Here is a 12,134-nt window from a genome sequence, read left to right as displayed (position 1 = left end):
ATATATATATATATATATATATATATATATATATATATATATATATATATATATATATATATATATATATATATATATATATATATATATATATATATATATATATATATATATATATATATATATATATATATGCCTGGTGTTGGCGCAGTGGTTCGGGCATATGTAAATATATTGTTACGAATTCGCGCCCGCCCAGTGTGCGAACAGCCGCTTTAGCCAATGGCGGCCGTCTCGCCCACCGGACGGACAATTCAGTCGCGACTTTTCGGAACAACGCCGAAAACCAGTCACAGGTGTGCTCCAAGCGCACAACACGGCCAAGTCAATATTCTACCCGCGTGAGACAGTCAATCACCAAATTAATCGATGTACCTAAGTATTTGCGCGGGCAGCCTACCGAGAGACCGTACCTCAGTGAGGCCTGATCGGACATGAACCACTTAAGCAGTTCGTTCTGTTCTGGGATAACCGAGCGGTGTATTATCGCGAGACCTCGCTGGACCCAATTCTTTTATCGGCTATTAAAAATCCCGCTTTTATTCCGAGAGCAATACGGCAGTTTGATGGGGAAAGAGGACACAACGAACGGGTTAACATTCACACAAGGACATTTATTTATAAAACGACACATAAGCACGTAAGCAGTCATGCAATGAATGGAGGAAGGGGACAAGAAACGAGCAAGGTAAAAGCACTACAACCGTCTATAATTATTATTTACAAGCACTTACACAGTTCTACTTGTGGGACATGGCGCCACAACATTCACACAAATAAAAGCAAAGAAAGACCCCCTCAAAGACAAGGGAGTCAGACTGGACCCATAGGCCTTCATGTCCAAGGAGCCTGGTTGACCGAAGGGACTCCCAGAGGCTGCCGCAGGTGACCTCCACCCTCATGGTGACTTGGTTGGGCGACCCTCGATGGACCCTCTCAAGCACCTCCACCGACCGACTGCTCCATCCAGACCGAGACCTCCACCGACCGACTGCTCCACCCAGACTGAGACGTCCACCGACCGTTCAACAACCAACTCATAGACCAAGACAGCTCGACAACCGCTCGACAGCCCCCTTCGCTCTTCCAGCGTGGGCTTTTATCCCCCCTGGCTTCCTGCTCCGCCCTCCTTCCAGCTCCTGCGGGAAACTTCCAGAAGAGGGGCGTTTTCCTCGTGGGTCGGGGTTTTTCTTAGCAGTAATTCCTGGTCGCTCTTCTTTATTCTCTCTCCACTCGCCCCTCCCCCGTCCCAAAGCGCGGGAAAGTAAGAGGAAAAATTCTTGCATTTTATCGGAACGCCTTCTTCTTTCTCCATGGCAGAGACGGTTTTTGATGCAGAGAGGGTTGTAGCGTGGTTGTGGAGATGGTGATTGGTGGGGTGATTGGTGGTTGAGGTGGTCATCATTGTTGTAATGGTGGTGTGGTTGGGTGCTTGTGGAAAAAGGTGGTTGGTGGTGTGGTGATCGTGTTTGTTGTAATGGTGGCGTAGTTGGTGTTGTGTGGTGGTCATGAGGGTGGTGTGGTTGGGCGCTTGTGGAAAAGGTGGTTGGTGGTGTGGTTGGTCCAAAATAACGATAGCAAAGAATAACGGCTAACTCAAAGATCACAGCCCTGTCCACACGAAAAAAAAAATCCCATAAAACAACGGTGGGGAAATCTAACTGAACACGGACTTAGCGATATAAGTGATCTTGGAGATATCCTTTATGGTGCTCTGCGAATTTCCACAACCGTAACAATATATATATATATATATATATATATATATATATATATATATATATATATATATATATATATATATATATATATATATATACACTCAGTATAGTGTATATGTATATATGCATGTATATGTATACATGTATATATATATATATATATATATATATATATATATATATATATATATATATATATATATATATATATATATATATATATATGACTAAATATATATTGGGTAGTCAATCTATCTACCATGATTGTCAGGTTTTCCGTCGTGATGTCTGTCTGTTTGTCTGTCCAGGCCATTACTCCGTTAATCTTAGGCCGAATTTGATGAAACTCTGGTAGTAGGTTCATACCATGAACTAGTTGTGCGCGTTTGAGAACCGTTGCTATGAACCCCCGGTTGCCAAGCAACAGGACTTTGAAATTTTTGAAAAATCCTAAAAAAATTATTTTTTCGAAAATCAAAAATCAAACTATGATCGTTTGTGGGGAACCCATTCAGCCTCCTTGTCAAAAAAAATTCAGTCCGCTCCCATGAAAACTGGCGGAGTTGATAGACTTTGAATGAACCCTGGTCAAAAAAAAAACAAAAAACGAAGTTCGTTATATCTCAGAGACTGAGTCAGACATACATGAAACTGGTATGGCAGGTTCATGGGAGGTCCGAGTTATGTGTCAGAAAGAACCGTTGCTATGGACGCTTTCGTTGGCTAGTAACGGCTGAAAAACGACTAAATTCGACTTGATCGACTACCCATGTCCGCCTACCAGCTTGTGTATGCATGTATATATATATATATATATATATATATATATATATATATATATATATATATATATATATATATATATATATATATATATATATATATATATATATATATATATATATATATATATATATATATGAGCCTGGTGTTGGCACAGTGGTTATGGCAGCGGCTTGGGATCCAAAAGGTCCTGAGTTCAAGCCCCGTTGGGCCACTGAATTCATACACCAGGGGGTTGACTCAGCCTGTCATCCTTCCGAGTTCGGCGAAATGAGTACCAGTGTACTGGGCCGGTGTATACCCTGGTTAAAATAGGTGTACCATATCCCTGTGTTGTAAGAGGCGACCAGGGTTGCGTCAGGAAGGGCATCCGGTGTAAAACATGTGCCAAATCACTATGCGGATCATACGGATGATCCGCTATGGCGACCCCTAACGGGAGCAGCCGAAAGAGGAAGAAGAAGATATATATGTATATATATATATATATATATATATATATATATATATATATATATATATATATGTATATATATACATATACACACACACACATTCAACCCCCGCTTCATCACGGTTCACCTATCGTGCCCCCGGTTCATCGCGCGTTTCCCCTTGGAACGTAACTAATTTTTTCTGCGGATTCCCCCGGTACATCGCGGTAATAATATATAAAATATACATTCTTTCAGCAATAAATTATAATGCGTGGTGCTCGACCAGACACACAACGCACGAGACAAAGTTTCGCTTGTGAACTTCGAATATTTTCTACGTTTTTTCTCCAAGCCCTACGATGCCGACAAACGCCTTGCACCTTCTAAGTCTTCTGGCAAGGAACCGAAGCGCCAGAGGAAGGTCCTGGGACACTCCAAGGGAAGGTTAAGGTGCTCGATATATTTTTTGGGAAGGAAAATGGTTTGCCGCCATTGGACGAGCACTGCTTGAACACAGCACCTCAAAACCTACCAGACCAGATGAGCTGATCTCCGGCACCTCAAACCAATCACTGCCAAACCGACCAGACCAGACGAGTCGATCTCTGGCACCTCAAACCCAATCACTGCCAAACCGACCAGACCAGATGAGCTGATCTCCGGCACCTCAAACCAATCACTGCCAAACCGACCAGACCAGACGAGTCGATCTCTGGCACCTCAAACCCAATCACTGCCAAACCGACCAGACCAGATGAGTCGATTTTTTGAGGAGGCGTCCATTCATCGTGGATTTTCCCTTAGCGCGGGGAGGTTTGGAACGTAACCCCCGCGAGAAACGGGGGATTACTGTATATCTTCTTCTTCTTTTGGCTGCTCCCGTTCAGGGTCGCCACAGCGGATCATCAGTATGATCCGCATAGTGATTTGGCACATGTTTTACGCCGGATGCCCTTCCTGACGCAACCCTGGTCGCCTCTTACGACACAGGGATATGGTACACCTATTTTAACCGGGGTATACACCGGCCCAGTACACTGGTACTCATTTCGCCGATCTCGGAAGGATGACAGGCTGAGTCAACCCCCGGGGGATTACTGTATATATATGACTAAATATATATATATATATATATATATATATATATATATATATATATATATATATATGGATGTGACTAAATGTATATATATATATATATATATATATATATATATATATATATATATATATATGTATATTATATATATATATATATATATATATATATATATATATATATATATATATATATATATATATATATATATGGATGTGACTAAATGTATATATACTAGTGCATGCCCATAGATGCGTGGCCATACGTGCAAACCCTCCCCCCCCCCCCCCGCAAAAAAACTCAAACCGAGTGCCAGAAACAACAACCACACAAGCCGTTCCTTCGCTTTCACGTGCCCATACGTGCGTGGATGTACGTGCAAAAAAGAAAAGAATGAATATATATATATATATATATATATATATATATATATATATATATATATATATATATATATATATATACTTTAAAAACGCTTGCCAGAAACAAATACACAGGCCGTTCCTTCGCTCTCGCGTGGCCGTACGTGCGTGGGCGTACGTTCATGGCCGTACGTGTATGGTGGTACGTGCGTGCCCATACGTGCGTGGCCGTACATACAAAAACAATAAAAAAAACTTTCAAACCGCGTGCAAGAAACAACAACCACACAGGCCGTTCCTTCGCTCTCACGTGCCCATATGTGCGTGGCCGTACATGCAAAAAAAAACAACTTTAAAACAACCACACAGCCCATTCCTTCGCTCTCATAAATGACGACTGGATTGGGGCATTGTGTTTATCTATAAATGCGGATAAGAAATCGAGAAATTATTAGAATACAGTAAGTCATCACAATCCAAAAGTAGTGCGTGCCCATGTGGAATGTTCACTTCATTCCACGAATTATCGCTTGCATTGAAGTAACAACTGCTGTGATACACACAGAGTTCATTAAAATCAAGTTTACCTCCCTGTCTTTGCTTGCCATGACATTCGCTGCCATTTACCATTGGCAGTCCTACCCCAGGGTAACTAAGGCACCGATCGATCCCCATCGTAACCAGCATGGCACGTGACGTCATCGTCGGCCGGCCGTGCACTGGCCTCCACAGCCACGCCCACGCAGCAACGTGTCCTGTGATTGGTAACTAAATGGCGCATCGGCCATGCCAACGCAGCATGTGTCCTGCCATTGGTTGGTAAATAAATGGCCATAACTTGGGAATCACTTGTCCGATTAATATCAAATCTTGAAAAGGCACATCTTCAGGACCCCAGCAATATAGCTGCCAAGTTTCAATCAGATCAGACCAGTGGTTGTCGGGAAACAGCGGTCACACACACACACACACACACACACACAGATTGCTGGAATTATAGATTGATGAAATGAGGTCAATGAGATGACAAATGAAGGGGTTGAATGCAGACTGCAGAGCAATGAATAAGGAAACCCATCGTTGTGAATCGTTTTTACCACCAAATTGAGATATATTTCGTTGGCAAGCATGCTGAGTGGAGCTGGATTCCTTAACACTTCCAAAGGCCACAACGTTTTGACAATTGGAAACAAAAAAAAGTTGTGCACTTTTTTTGATAAATTATTTTTGGAACAATTTTTCTTCAATAAATAAATAATAATGAAAATAGTCTCCATGTACATTTTACACACCTTTATCTCGTGAGCACCTCTTCATAAACAACATTGCTGAGGAAACGGTGCTTCTTTTTTGTTTCCTCGTCCAGGGCAAGAATAAGGATAGTCCGGGAGCCAACCTGTGTACGAGGCTGTTTTAGGGTTGGACCTTACAGCCTCTGCTATAAAATTTTACACCCCCAGGATGTTTAGATATATGTTTGCAGTTCATGAAAACCAATGTTGGCAATTCATAAGCTCTTGCGAAAAATTTTGGCGGACGTTTTTGTTTGAGGAAGATTTGAAAAATTTGATAAAACAGCAATTGTCAATAAAATTTCTAAAAAAATTAAAAAATCACATTCATGAAAAATAAATGTGAACTAAATGTAAGAATTCAATCAGTGCATTGTAAAATGACAAAAAAAAATTGCCTTTGTGGAAGTAAACCTCGTAAAAGTACATAATTTTGTGAAAAATGCCTTAAAAATAACGTTTTTTGAAGATGGCCTTTAGAACTTTTCTTATCATAGGCAGATGCTGCATTAGAATACTAATTTCTCTTAATGTGATATGAACATGGTATCCATGGCTAATTAAAACAGCAAATTTGAGTGAGTTCTATCAATTTTTAAAGAGAAAATTAACATTTTTGTCAACCAAAGTTACCCCTACCCCCAAAATCCTCTTACTCTATTGAACACAGTTCGGTTAAGGTTTGCTGGATCCAGGTTGGGTACTTCACAGTTCACTCTTCCAAAGGAAAATTCAATGGTGTTTGGAGTGACATGGCCCTGGAGCAGACATACAACAATGAAGGGAAGACATCTCTGTTCAAAGGCATATCTCAGGCACCAGCTGCTCGAGATAAATATGTGAAGACAGCACCATTTCTCACAGCTGTATCAGAGAACATAAAGTCTATGGCTAATCTAGGCCAACAGGAATCTACTCATCATGGAGAAACACATAAGCAGGCAACAGAAGAACATATGCATGTTGAGGAGATCAAGAAAGTGATATGCCAGCAGATGATAAACCCATTCCAGTGTAACAACCAAGTGGATCTGCTCAATAGAGCAACTGGTGAGAAGGATGCTTCAAAAGACTTGGTCCATGCTCAAGCTAAGGGCATGGAAGCCATTATGAAAGCAGAAGAGGTGGTCTCTATTAAGATTGAACCACTGAAGCTGGTAACTTTCTCCTCACAGAAGAAATCAAACCCATCAAGGAAACAGAGTTTAATCAGGATCTATCAAGATGAGACTGCAGCTACACGTGTGCTGTGTTTCTATCGAGATGCCGACCCAGTCACAAGACAGATTGCATTTTCCCATGAGTGGACAGACTACCCATCATCCCTGTTTGAGGTTGATCCACGCTTAGCACAGGGGGTTGTAATGCGCAAAGGCAACAAGTCTGATTTCGTGGCAGTGCTAATTGCTGAAGCTGAGCAGGATGTTGTTTTACAGCTGCCATCATTACCACAGAGTGACCTATACACAGTTTATCTGGTAGACACAATGGCATTTGTAAATAAATACCAAAAAATGGGTGTGAAAACATTTGGTGAACTTCCCCAGCTGTATCTTCGCAAGCTCCTGCAGTTGAAACCTGAAATGTGCAACTGTGTCAACATCATTGGTGATCAGTATGATTTTGATGATACCCATACTTTGAAGGGTGATGAGCAGCAGAGGAGAAACCAGACAGACCAGGCAAGACAATTCTCACCATCCAAGAGTCTAGAAATTCCGGACTGGAATTTACTCATGAAGAATCCAAGAAATAAAGGAAATCTTCAGAACTTCATTGGCACTTCCCTTTGTGAGAGTCCTGAAGCTATTCCGGATGGAGTGACCATCATTCTTGGTGGTATGATGGAAAACAAAGGTCACACTCTTTCCATCACATCAGCATCAAGTTCAGTTCTGGACTTACCTTGTGAAGAACATGAAGAGGCAGACACAAGGATTATTGCTCATCTTGCATATTGTGTGGAATATCTTGATCACCATCGAGCTGTTGTGCATGCAACAGATACAGACATAATTATGCTGTGTATATATCACTTCTGCTGCTTGAACACATTGCAAGAACTCTGGATACAACGGCAGAATCAATACCTACCTATTCATGAGCTGGTAGAAGTGTTGAGCAAGAAGTACCAGAAAATCCTCTTGATGTCGCACTACACTTCTGTGCACATATGTGTTGTGTGGATGTGACACAGTGAGCTACCCATTCAGAAGGGGAAAAGAAGAGGTCAGGTCAGGTATGGGAGCATGTGCCAGAACAGCGCGTCGCTGCGTCCACTTTCCGCCGGTACTCCAGGGGCCTCCATCTGGCCATCCCCCAGGCAGATGCCAGGCCCATCCCCATCTCCTTGAGATGATGGTCAACCTACTGCAACCATGAGGCACGTGGTCGGCCCACTGGCCTCCTCCACTCATGAGACTCCCTCGCTGAGAGAATCTGGTGAGCAGGATCAGCGTCAGGAAAACGAGCCACATGTCCATACAGCCGCAACTGACGCTCACGGACTATGCAGGTAACAAATCTCATCCGAGTCTCTCTCAGCAACCGCTCGTTGGACACAAAATCCGACCAGCGATAGCCAAGGATTCTTCGAAGAGACCTGGTACCAAAGGAATTAAGTCTCTGTCTCAGATCCTTGGTCAAAGTCCAAGTCTCGCACCCATAGAGCAAGACTGGAAGTACCAAGGACCTGAAGACTCGGACTTTCGTCCTCCCGCACAGGTACCGGCAGCGCCACACCCCATGATCCAGTGAATCCATGACTCCCCAGGCCCGACCCAGACGTCTATTGACCTCCGGCTCACAACCTGCGGAGACATGAATATCACTGCCAAGGTAAGTGAATCTATCCACGACCTCAACATCCTCACCACAAACAGACACAGACAGGACAGCAGCATCCAAGATGTCACCGAAAGCCTGGATCTTAGTTTTGACCCAAGAAATCCGTAATCCCAACGGCTCCGACTCCTCATTCAGCACCTCGAGGGCCCCCAAGAGGATGTCTAAAGTCTCCGCAAAGATGACTGCATCATCTGCAAAATCAAGGTCCGAGATCTTGACATTGCCAAACGATGCACCGCAACTTGATCTCTCCGACATCCTCCCTAAAATCCAGTCCATACAAGTGCTGAAAAGTGTGGGGGCAAGTACACATCCCTGACGAACTCCAGTAACAACTGGAAATAAGTCAGAGATGGTACCACCACACTTCACAGCACTCTCAGTACCAGAGTAGAGTTCAGACATCAGATCGATCAGTTTTGGTGGCACCCCACGAAGACCAAGAATCCTCCAGAGGACATCCCGATTCACTGAATCGAACGCTTTACAGAGATCAACATAGGCTGCAAGCAGCCCCTGCCGAAACTCTCGTCTGCGTTCGGTGAGGACACGAAGGGCAAGGATACGGTCAATCGTTGACCTCTTTGGTGTAAAGCCTGACTGCTCTGGACGCTGGTGCTCAAGCAGATGGTGGCGAACCCTATCAAGAATTATCCGAGCAAAGACCTTGCCCGGCACTGAGAGCAGCGTCACCCCTCGGTAGTTGTTGCAGTCTTGGCGATCACCCTTCCCTTTCCAGAGAGGGACAACAAGGCCCCTCTTCCAGTCAGTTGGGATGATGCCTGTGTTCCTGTGAAAAGAAGAGCGGCACAGGTTTCTCTGGGACTGATAGGAAACCTTCCCCACCTTGTTGATTTTGGAAGAGATAGTGAAATGGCAGCAACAGAATGTGTCATTGATGAGGCCAGAGTATACTGGACTGCTCTGTATGGCCAAAAAGGGTTCAGCTGTTTGGATACCCTCAGGCAGCATATGTTTGTCTCTTCAAAATTAGACCTTAGGTCACTGCCAGCAACAGAAGATGCATTTTACTTCCTTGTTTTAAGAGCATTGTATCAATTGCTTCTGTATAGACGTGCACATCTCAGTGACCGAGCACTTCCCCCAGCCACAACATTTGGCAGAACCCTTATCAATGGAAAACTGGTCCCAATTCTCATGTCTAAGCCAGCCAAGCCAAACATAGACAAAACGGTGTCTTGCATGTGCAAATTATCCAAATGTCTGAAACGATGTTCATGCAAAAAGGCTGCTGTGCCTTGCTGAGTGACATGCATATGCCTTCCTCAGAGAGGTTCATGTGGTGGAGTTGTTTCAGAGAGTGACTCTTCCTCTGAAGAGGATGTTTCATGTCACAATATTGTGTTAATCCATTTCTAATTTTATCTTCCTTAAAACCATGGCATGTAAAAGTATGTTCTTGTTCCTGACCCCATTGATAGTCAAGCATTTCTGAGTTGCATAAATCTTTTGTTGTTTGACATATAACCTTGTCAATTGTAGGTAGGTTAAATCACCAATTGTGATATAGGAAATGAACTCCTCTTTAATATGAGGGGTCATTTGTGTATATAGGTTTAGTGGTTATGATTTTAGGACAATATGAATTACCCCTACCCCCATCCTACATCTTCGCTTTTGCCAACATTTTGTTATCAGAGGGGGCTCGCATAAGTGTTGACTGTGTTGTTGCGCAAGAGTTTCACCATTGCCAACATTGGTTTTCATATACTCAAAGGGTGTCTCTTTATGAAAATCAACACAAAAATTTTATAGCAGACCGGGCAATTTTTTTTTAATTTTGATCGGTTGGCTCCCGGACTAGGAGGCTTTTAATGGCCAATTATTCAATTAGCGCCAACGTATTTTGCCTTTTCGCAAGGAAAAACACGAAGAGAAGAGGAGAGAGAAGGAGAGGAAAAACCCGTAATGGTGAACTCGGCTGAGTTTCTCTTCACCATCGACCACGGCTCCGCAGCAATGCTTCCTGTCATTGGTTGATATAAAATGGTCGCAGCAACGGTTCCTGTCATTGGTTGGTAAATAAATGGCCATAACTTGGGAAGCACTTGTCCGATTAATATCAAACCTTGAAAAGGCACATCCTCAGGTCACCAGCAATATGTCTGGCAAGTTTCAATTAGATCGGACCAGCGGTTGTCGAGAAACAGCGGTCACAGACACACACACACACACACACACACACACACACACACACACACACACACACACACACACACACACACTGCTGGAATTATATATATATATATATATATATATATATATATATATATATATATATATATATATATATATATATATATATATATATATATATATATATATATATATATATATATATACATTCCTTGGCCCTGCGGTTCATTTCCTGTTGGCTGGGGATAGAATCGCTGCATTGAATGAACAGCCAGTTAAGAGTCTTGGCAGATGGTATGCACAACCATTAACAGATAGGCATCGAGGAATACAGGTGCAGAAGCAACTTGTACAGGGTCTGTCTAAAATTGATGGTTGTGGCTTGCCAGGGAAGTATAAGATGTGGTGCTCCCCATTTGGGTTGTTGTCTTGTGTCTTATGGCCTCTCCAAATATATGAGATTGCTCTTACAAGAGTGGAGACGATGGAGAAGATGGTCAATTCGTTCATGCGGAAATGGTTGGGTTTGTCAAAAATGTTAGCCAGTTTGGTGTTACACAGCAGAAGTTCAAAGATATAGCTGCCATTTAAGTCACCAGCTGAAGAATATAAGATTGGTAAAGCCAGATTCCAAATGATGCTTTGAGATTCAAAAGACCCACTGATCAGTGAACTGGAGCCAAAGATAAGAACGGAAACTAAGTGGGATATTCAGAGAATGGTTGAAGATGCGGAGAGTAGGTTGCAATGAAAGAAATCATTGGGGAAGTGCAGAAAGATAGGAAAGGATTTCGTTAGAAAGAACAGAAACGCTGGCACAATCTTCTGCAGGCTTACTTATATAGAGAAGCACCATGACACACACACACACACACACACACACACACACACACACACACACACACACACACACACACACACACACACACACACACACACACACACACACACACACACACACACACACACACACACACACACACACACACAGAAAACCCGATGAAGAGGGATTGAAGCAAGACAGGAGAGGAGGAGTTGAGGCTACGGTCTCTCGGTACCTTGTTATAATTGATACGCAGTCCCCAAACTCACCGCCAATATGTTTTGGAGGGAGTGCTCCATGGTGCGATACCCCCCCCCCCCGACAGCTGGCACATCGTCTCCTGCATCGGGCAGCTCGCTTCGAGACCAGGGGTGTGAAGGAGGGGCTTCAGTTGGGCAGGTGGTGTCAGCATCATGTTGGTGGAGAAGAGGAGGAGGAGCACAGCGATGACTACAGAAGGCGGAGTTGAAGTGATGATGACAGAAGGTGGAGTCGAGGTCCAGCTTGAGCGGAAGGCGAGGCAGGGCAGCAGAGAGAAAAAGAAGGATCCGCTCGGACCTTTATAGGCCCCGCGGACGCAGAGCACAGCAGACGGACCCCCCCCCCCAACTCC

The 12,134-nt window shown here is 43.3% G+C and overlaps 1 protein-coding gene and 2 long non-coding RNA genes across 4 annotated transcripts in view; 2 read left to right on the top strand and 1 right to left on the bottom strand.

Moving 5' to 3' along the window:
- Window positions 1-12,134, top strand: part of LOC147034943 (extracellular calcium-sensing receptor-like) — a gene marked incomplete at its 5' end in the record, with an annotated part of 379,428 nt that overhangs the window by 66,358 nt on the left and 300,936 nt on the right. The gene's annotated exons all lie outside the window — the stretch shown is intronic.
- Window positions 1-12,134, top strand: part of LOC147034945 (uncharacterized) — a 116,716-nt gene that overhangs the window by 51,617 nt on the left and 52,965 nt on the right. The gene's annotated exons all lie outside the window — the stretch shown is intronic.
- Window positions 1-12,134, bottom strand: part of LOC147034946 (uncharacterized) — a 44,107-nt gene that overhangs the window by 31,784 nt on the left and 189 nt on the right. The window contains exon 1 of the long non-coding RNA XR_015060832.1: window positions 11,791-12,134. This exon is cut by the window's right edge and continues 189 nt beyond it. This is a non-coding gene — a long non-coding RNA (uncharacterized LOC147034946). The remainder of the gene's footprint in view (window positions 1-11,790) is intronic.

The sequence above is a fragment of the Eptatretus burgeri genome, chromosome 1 (genome assembly GCF_056783735.1).
Source record: "Eptatretus burgeri isolate ZD-2024b chromosome 1, Ebu_testis_v1, whole genome shotgun sequence".
In the NCBI taxonomy this organism is placed as follows: Eukaryota; Metazoa; Chordata; class Myxini; order Myxiniformes; family Myxinidae; genus Eptatretus; species Eptatretus burgeri.
The sequence above is the reverse complement of the archived record's forward strand: the minus strand, read 5'-3'. Positions and strand labels throughout refer to the sequence as shown.